Below are 6,772 nucleotides of genomic sequence, written 5' to 3'. Positions count from 1 at the left end.
CAATTAACCGTTGTAATAGGCCTATAGCAACGGTTTAAAAACCGTTACCAATAGGGGGCGTTGCTATAAGTCTATGGCAACAGTTTCTCGGATTTAGGCAACACTTGTGATAAACCGTTGCCATAAATAACTAAGGCAACACTTTTTATAGGCAACACTTTTAACATATGGCAACAATTATTCAACAACTTAAGCCAACATTTACGCATTTAAGGCAACAGTTTTCGCTAACTTAAGGCAACACTTATTAGTTTGGTTTTGGTAGAAGTTTAAAATTAAGGCAACACTTTCTTATACTTATGGTAACACATCGAATTGTATTTATAGCAACACTTTCTATTGAGTGTATGACAACCTTTTGTTTTTTATTTATTAATTATGGCAACATTTTCATTTGAGTTTATGATAACGCTTTTATTTGAGCTTATGGAAACACTTTCAATTGGTCCAAAGCTACGTTCGCAAATGGATTTTAGTTATCCATATTCATGTAATAAATAAGAACTACGTATAATAAGAAATTTCATAACAAATAAGTTCAAAAATGTACACATTTCAAATACCTTAAATTCATAAGCATAATATCTTTTACAATTGTCTGAATAGTAAAAAGAAAACATAAGTACTAAAACTAAATCCACTAAAATAAAATAAAATCTTGCAATCACGGTCCGATTACTCTATTTTTTTAAACCTATCTACTATGTAATATTTTTGTGCCAAAAACCCTATAAATCTTCACATATTTAAAGTAGCTTGTAACTCTTGAATACATGCACCATCCTGCACATCAAACAAATCAAGTGTAACATTTTCATGAGAAACTTATAATCAATGAATAAAATCCAAATACGAAAGAAAAAAGAAGCATGAAAATGAATGACTAAAGCTAAACTTTAAGAATAATAGGTAAATGGCAACTTTTTTCAATACCCAATGATTCATGTAAATTTATCAATACTCCCACTGTAGTCCCTTATGTATTACAAAAGTCTAAACATAAATTGATAGTGAAAGTGGAAAATCCGGCAGAGTTCCATTTGTAATTGAACTATCCACAAAAATAGAACTAATTAAAACCTGTTCCAAATCCATATGACAAATAATTTCAATCCAACACAAGAAATTTGTACAAATCGACAAATAAAAATAAGGTACAAAAAAAAAAGTTCAAATAAGTTAAGTTCAGTTAAATAAAGTTCAACCAAACATAGCCTTTTTAGTACGGATCTGAACTTATTAAACTTTATCCGAACTTATATTGGTTGTAAAATTAACTTAAAATCCCTAACCAAAACTTAACCAACTTATATTGCCTAATAATTTTTAAAGAATGAAAAGAACAAAGGCCTTTAATTCATAAAATAGTATTAGATAGAGAAAACACATAGCTAATGATAAGGGTAAAACAAAATTAATAAAAATAAAAGAAATGAAACAACAATATAGCAATTACTGATATTTGTCACTACAAGGAAACGCAAAAGGTCAGAAATAGTAATAGATTCATAGCATAGGAAACTTGATGACTCACTTGTGATGAGAGAGTTCAAAAGGATCACATAATCACGAATAAAGACTTGTTAAAAATAAACTAGTTTGCACACTTTTTGTTGAAATTCATATGAGTACATCATACAACTAACACTTTTTTCTATTAAGCAACTCCTTTTGTGTTACCAGTATTATTTCTTCCTCGCTACAACATGTAACTTGGTTGAAACCCTTATTCAAGGCACATACCGATGTTCTGTTGTTGTTGCTATCAATGATTAAAATGCAGTTGTTGCAGAAGTAACGGCTACAAAAGCACGATATCAGTACAGTTGAATTGTGTATTCTTTTATTTTATGTACTTTGTGTGTACCTATTGGTGAATGTGTATTCCAAAACATAACTTGACATTGAATGTGACTAAAGTTGCTTGATATGGAATGTGACCAAAATTTCCTGATATTGAATATGATCAATTAAAGTTTGTGTTTTTTGGGGTCTACAGGTGCTTAGAAGTTCTTTTAAGAAATTTAAAAGATGGGGTATCTACAAGAATCGGAGTACTGATGCCAAAAGCGTAGATTACCTTGGATGGAGCTGTTCTGTTCTATATCAAGACTTAAATCGAACAATGTCTCGTCTCTAACTGTGACGGTCTCACGCCTCAGGCACTTCGTTTCATTTGTCAATATACCCTGCATTCGTGTCTTGCCATCAGTAACCATGAAATAATTTGCAGAATTAATAGCATGAATTACATATTGCCTGCAATATATTGCTACAGTACAAATCAGTGTTTAGGATCATGACAAATCAACTGAAGTTATCAAAAGCTATAAGAAAATGTTGCTGAAAGCCTGAAACAACCATCGCCAGTTCGCCACTCGATATAAGTCTTGTTGATGCAGGGTCTAGAGGACTGGAGACATACAATAGTGCATAGCCTTACCCTAATTAGTCTAAGACTTCCACAAATGTCTCCAAAAGATCACCCACATGAAACTTTTTAAGTTTAAGGGCAAATGGTTACATAGAGCTCTTGCTTGGCTTCTATTCCTTGTGAGAATTTGCTTTAAAAAGGGGAGGGGGGAGAAATATTATGGGGTCTGCACTTCTGCTCGAAGGGACAACTATATAGTAACAAAGCATGCCAAAGATCCCCAAGTCGAAACATTAACGAAGTAAAAAAGCAGCAACTACTGGAAAAAAGAAGAACAGAAAAGCTCGACAAAGGACACAAGTAGTAATAGGAGTCCAACGTGAATATTTTTATGAACCCAAGTAACAAGAGGTTCCTTCTGTACACCATTGGCAAAGCCGTTTCAGCTTCATTACAGAAGGGTGTCATGGTGAAACAACGAATACATGGGCCATGGTTGGCATGGTAGAACCTGTCAACATGCGAGTACAATACAAGAAAATACAATGGTGACCAAAATTATTTTCTCAAATTGTCACGAGAGAAAACTAGGCTAGCCTCTAGAAAAACACTCGAGTGAAACATCTTTTTGTATAATAGAAGCCAGGTTAACATTAATGGGATTGAACCACCTTGACCAATTGAGGAGGGACAATGATGCCATGAGACGCGAGGAATCTATTTTCAACCTTCACAGAAACAATGGATGGATTTGTGGCACACAAAAGCTTAAAGTACATAGATGGCAACATCAAATGTAACAAGTGAGAAAAACATAACAAGAATAAGTCGGTGCCATAGTGTTAAGCTGTAAACCCAAACTCAACAAGAATCATAGCAAATTATCATTCAGGAGACCAAGTTGATTTTTTCTAATCTATAAATAGCTAATTACTGATGAACATTGTGTTGCTAGCCTATTAATCACCTAAAACTGAACAACAAAGAAGATCAGAACATAACTGAACAACAAAGAAGATCAAAACGAAAGTGAACAGCAAAGTAAATCAGAACAGAACTGAACAGTAAAGCAGATCATAACTGAACTGAACAGCAAGCAGCATATCAGAACAGAACTGAATAGCAAGCAGCAAATCAGAGCAGAACTAAAAAGAAAACCAGATCAGAATGTGTCTACTATTAGTTGGCTATTAGTTTGTTGTACTCATTTCATGCCTTTTTTGGATTTAAGTCAATACATATCCTGTCAAGAATGTGTCCTTTGGTTTACTTGCTTAAGGCATGGAAAGTTCAAACTAGCATCCACCAGTGGATCAACCAACAACAGAAAATATTAGGTTGAAATGCATAAATTTTATGTCTTAATACATTTACACCAGTGGATGGAAGACTCTAAGTTACATAGCCTAGGCCAGTCCCCATCTCCTCTAAATTATCAAAATCAAGCTAGGCTCGTGCACCTTATGTATCTATGGGTTTGTACATGTTGTTGGCATGGTATTTGATAGTGAGATCAGGAGGTACAAAAGGCAATAAGGTTACCTGCAGCTCAACAGTACCAACTAAACAAAAAAGCAACCAACTCCAATCGTCAAAAACACCAAAATCACTATAGCAGTAGTATAGACTAGAGTACAGCAAATTGCAACTCAACATCATCACCAAACAACCAACTGATCAAGACAACAAAAGAAATAAACAGAACTGCAGCAAAACAACTGAATATTTACTAAGCAACGCATTGAGTATGTGAGTCTGTGACCACTAAATCACAAACCAATTACAGGTACACTATTATTTCTGCCTAGATCAGACAATCGTTTGTTTAACATTATTTTCAAGTAATTTTTCTTGTTTTTCATTTTCTATGTAGACTCAAAGAGTAGTTAAACTTCTGCAATACTCCGTTCAAACCAGAGGCAGATTCAGCCTGCCCCAATAACTGTGATGTGCTTAAAACGCAAAGCACAGGCTAATATCGGAAATTTACAAGGAGAAAGTACAGGGAGCTAGGGGATTAATATGGGAAGTTCCAAGACAATTTGCAAACCCCTGTTATAAACTATTTAGAGACACACTGATTGGGAAAAAGTACAAGCTGAAGAAACGCTAAACATGGGAACTCAACAACAAAAATGAATGTAATGACTAATTGACTTTGTATCTTTATACACCCTTTGAAACAAACTTGAATCTAAATTAATTGTATTGATCAATCTTAATTATCTACAAATCATGATGAACAATCTACTCCGACTCCCTCCACAAATAATTACAGATTTCATCCAAAATAAACCATTGAATCAAAAAAATACATGAACAAAAATCAAATAAATTCCCCAATTAACCTAATTCCCTAATAGAACCCTAATTTAGCTCTAAAAACCACACAAAAAAATATTCAATTATAATCACTTAATAACTTCAACAGCTAAATCGTGAATTTTAAGACCAAATTCGAAAAGATCCATACCAACTAACCTTGTTCTTCTCGTTGATTCAGAAACGCAATTTGCTAATTTGTCTGTATCTCCAACTCAGAGTCCCAATCGCCAATTCAGAAACCTCCAATTCCCTAATTAGCCTAATTCCCTTATAGAACCCTAATTTAGGTCTCAAAACCACACAAAAATAAAATCAATTATAATCACTTGATAACTTGAACAACAAAATTGTGAAAATGAAGACCGAATTTGAAGAGATATATACCGTCTAACCTTGTTCTTCTCGCCAAATCGGAAATGTAATTCGCGATTTTGTCGTTATCTCCAATTCAGTGACCCAATTGCAAATTCAGAAACGCCAATCTCCATTTTGCCTTGCTTGAAGAAATGATTATGAAAGGATCAAGAGCCACGATGTGGATGGAAGATAAGAAGAACGAAGAGGGTTTGGGGATAACCAAAATAGTGAAAAGTGGGAAAGGAGGGAATCCTAAAAAAACTGCGATCTATGGAAAAATTCAATAACCTAATCCAATAATTTTATTAATTATTTTTTAATTTTTAACTTATTTTAGATACTTGACAAAAACCGTTGCAATATTTCATCTAAATATAAAAAAAAAAAGTAAAAACTGTTGCAATAAAATAGTGATAATATACAATTGTTGCCATAATTTTTTTATAGCAACACTTTTTCAAAGTGAAAGTCTACTCAAATTGATAATTATTTAACTGTTGCAATAGCTATGATATAGCAACGCCAGTAAAACTGTTGCATAAAAGGGCGTTGCTATAACCCTTTTTTCTTGTAGTGGATCTTGGAATCATTTTATTCACACCTGCCGGAACACATAATTTGAATAAAATGCTTAATAAACATTGAATTATGCATGTATGCTAGAATTTAAGTTTATTAAGAGAAACTGTGAATGGTTATTTATTTGTTTATTCTTTTCAATTGTAGTTTTTAATATGGCAAACAACAATCAAAACATCATCATGGGTTCTGAGCTTATGGTCAAGCTGAACCTGACAAATTTTCTTGAATGGGAAGCTAAGCTAGTTGAAATAGTCAAACTCAATGGACTTGAGTATGTACTGTCACATCCCATGCCAAGCTACTATGCCAGAGACATGACCCCTGAGAGATTTTACGCCTGGGATGCGGATCTCAAAAAGGTTATGAGTCTCATGCTGAACAATATCCCTGATGATTGGGCTAGAAGGTTTGTAGCCTATGAACCTTTTACGCTCATCAAGAATCTGAGGGATATCTGTCGTGGAAGTACGGAGGACAGGGACCTGAACGTCCATGAGTTGATTGAATCAATGTCTGGTCTAAAGGTTAGTTCTCCCAACAGGTGTTATAGGATGGAGGTCCAAGAAACACATGTTCAGCTCCTTCGCACTAAACAAAGGGTAGGCGTCCCACTGAGGTTCCATGTGGATCTTATGTGTTCATATTTTGATCGCCTAAGTCTACTAGGAACACCAATAAGCGAAAGGATGGCAGTCTCTGTCTTGCTCAATTCACTACACAGTGGGTTTGGTCGCTTCAAGCAACTATACCTAAGTGAACCAAGAGAAGAAACAGTTGCAGAATTTATTCACCTTGTCAGAAAGGCTGAAATAGTACTGGACTGTGAAGCCAAAGATTTACTCAGGGCTAGAAAGAGACCATTCAAGAAAGGTGGAAAGTCCAAGGGCAATGCTAAATCAAAGCAGGACAAGTCCACATCAAGCTGTCTTTATTGTGATGGAATAGGCCATTACAAAAGAGAATGTCCAAAGCTAAAGGAAGATCAGAAGAACGGAACAGTCGTTCCATCTTCAGGTATTTTCGTTATAGACTGTATACTTGCTAATTCAACTTCTTGGGTATTAGATACAGGTTGTGGCTCACACTTATGTTCCAATCCACAGGGACTAAGAAGAAGTAGAAAGTTAAGCAAGG

General features: G+C 34.6%; 1 long non-coding RNA gene across 3 annotated transcripts; it reads right to left on the bottom strand.

Moving 5' to 3' along the window:
• Positions 1-533: 533 nt before the first annotated feature.
• On the bottom strand, positions 534-5,312 carry LOC130467912 (uncharacterized). 3 transcript variants are annotated; one of them, XR_008927926.1, is made up of 4 exons: positions 5,084-5,312; positions 4,856-4,977; positions 2,081-2,189; positions 534-783 (listed from the first exon to the last, which is right to left on the bottom strand). It is a non-coding gene; the product is annotated as an uncharacterized lncRNA (long non-coding RNA). The 3 variants fall into 3 exon arrangements; XR_008927925.1 differs by having other exon boundaries at positions 4,856-4,988; positions 5,092-5,312; XR_008927924.1 differs by having other exon boundaries at positions 4,856-5,312.
• Between the last annotated feature and the right edge of the window lie 1,460 nt (positions 5,313-6,772).

Source organism: Spinacia oleracea, chromosome 2 (genome assembly GCF_020520425.1).
Source record: "Spinacia oleracea cultivar Varoflay chromosome 2, BTI_SOV_V1, whole genome shotgun sequence".
NCBI lineage: Eukaryota > Viridiplantae > Streptophyta > Magnoliopsida > Caryophyllales > Amaranthaceae > Spinacia > Spinacia oleracea.
The sequence above is the reverse complement of the archived record's forward strand: the minus strand, read 5'-3'. Positions and strand labels throughout refer to the sequence as shown.